General features: G+C 44.7%; 1 long non-coding RNA gene across 1 annotated transcript; it reads right to left on the bottom strand.

Annotated features, from left to right (window-relative positions):
- Positions 1 to 629: 629 nt before the first annotated feature.
- Positions 630 to 1818, bottom strand: LOC135373829 (uncharacterized). The gene is made up of 4 exons (XR_010416609.1): positions 1751 to 1818; positions 1613 to 1675; positions 1474 to 1542; positions 630 to 687 (listed from the first exon to the last, which is right to left on the bottom strand). It is a non-coding gene; the product is annotated as an uncharacterized LOC135373829 (long non-coding RNA).
- Between the last annotated feature and the right edge of the window lie 381 nt (positions 1819 to 2199).

Below are 2199 nucleotides of genomic sequence, written 5' to 3' on the forward strand. Positions count from 1 at the left end.
AAATAGCGATACGTGATCCGTACAACGGCTAACATGTACGCAGCCCGCAACGTAGTAGAACTTGAATAATTGTCAAAATGCAACTAGTGATAATCGAGAAAGTGTTTGTGATCGTCTTCATTTTCCTTGTCTTCGGCTTCAATCAATTTTCATTTAGTAGATTTTGTTGGTTCCACAAGGGGCCTCATATTAGAAGGTGTCCTTCTTGGGTAATTTTAAGATGGCTACATAAAGACTATAAGAGGAGTTCTTCATTCCAAGAGACAAGGAATTGCCCTCTCTCCAAAGTGCTGTTTGTGTTCAAAGCATTTGCCTTTCGTCGTAGACCTTGCTACTAGCTACTGACATAACAGACGATTTCTGCGCTGATGAGATGATAACATTTCAGTAGCTCCTTCCCATGCAGATACTTAGAAATCTCCCAGCGAACGTAGTCCTTTTTTTACTGGGAGAAAGGATAGTCCGGCAACCACAGCGTCACCGACGATACCATAAAATGTTTCTTTATCCATAGACTCTCTCATCTGCGGAAGGTAAAACATGACATAACGATGTGTGTTGTGCCAGAGCTCTGTTGCATGTCAAAAAATGAGGGAGCTTTGAGTTTACCTTTTCGATATATATGCTGTGTGTTTTGGCCATAGCAGTAAGCGCTTCGATGTATTTAGTGTGCTCCTCTTCAGTCATCTAAAACAGAAAACGCGTTTATTAGAGAGGAAACAAGCCCATGTTTCTGCTAGCTCATGCAATTGTCTCGATCTACATTTCGCAGGTCCCCCAAGGTCGCCATTTTCCCATGTATTTGTTCCTATTCCGATGCGTGCAATGCCGGAGGCCGCCCTTAGACACCCCATTGTTACCAGACGTTGGCTTGCGTTTGATTGTAGAGCGCTAAAGATCAAGTTGAAGCACAATCTAATCAAGGCCAAGTCACAGAAGCAGAAATCGACGACTGTGCCTGCGGCGCCTGGTACGACAGGTACGCTATGTGATGCACGCAGCCGTGCACTAGATCCTTCCGATCGCTCAACACGTTTAAAAACGGGACCAAAAAGTGAAACACGACACAAGAAGTTGTCATACGCGTTTTATTTAAACATATAAAGACTAGATTCATTCGCAGGAACAACAAAACATTTTGCCGCTAAGCTTGGCGCGCTGAAGTGATCCGGAACGGCAACAGTGGGGTATCTAGTGGCGGCCTTCTTCGTTGCACGCTTTTCAGAGGGGAGTTTGGGGGACCTGACATTTCGTGTCCTGACGGCTGCGCTGTGTGACATATTTTGTGCTAATATTCTGTGTACAACAGAAACAAATATATATATAGTTCAGTTCTTTCGGTATCAGAAAGAGAGTCGGAAATATTCTTATTTTCCTTAAGTAACCGCGGTTGGATGTTACTACAGTTTTGGTGCCGGCTTCTGAAATCGTATAAAGTCACATAATTGTATAAAATCACATAATAAGGGTAACCTTTTTCGCTGTCTCTTCATACATACGCTGAGCCTCCTCTCGTTCTTTCCCGATCCGCTGCTTCATCTCCTGCACACAAACAGTGAGACTTATAGGACAACACACAACCTCAGTAGAGGCGCATAATAGTTTAACTTACGTCGGCGTAATCCTTCAACAATTTACGGGTAAGTTTCCATGTTTCGTAGCGACCATCGATATCCTGTAACGAATATGCAAAGCCGATGAGACAATTGATGTTCCGAGGCTGGAACACATAGCAGTGAGAAATACATACAAGGCCCCAAGTGCCTAAGAAATTAATGATGAAATATGGAAGTCACTAAAAAGGTTAGTCAGCTGTAGGAGTCGGACCCACATCTTCTGGATTGCTGCTTCAGGGACCTACCAACTGGCTAAGCTAACACACCTCCCCAGCGACTTCCAAGGATGCGTCATCTGAAGGGACAAACCAACCACTCTCTCACTCATCCCCCTTTCACGCTTGCATTTGCTCAGATTTGCTTACAGATGTCGCGTCGATCCTGTCCTATGGATGTTTATGAGAGATGCGGAACCCGAGACAAGGAGGGAAGAAGGGCGACACAACTAGAATTCTCGAGAATTCTTGTTTGTGTCGTCCTTCTTCCCTCCTCGTCTCGGGTTCCGCCTCTCTCATCATGCACCAGCTTGTCAGCGCCCTGTCACTTTGTATGAGCGATATCCACTGCTAGCGGTGGATATTAT

This window comes from Ornithodoros turicata, unplaced genomic scaffold, assembly GCF_037126465.1.
Source record: "Ornithodoros turicata isolate Travis unplaced genomic scaffold, ASM3712646v1 Chromosome32, whole genome shotgun sequence".
Taxonomy (NCBI): Eukaryota; Metazoa; Arthropoda; class Arachnida; order Ixodida; family Argasidae; genus Ornithodoros; species Ornithodoros turicata.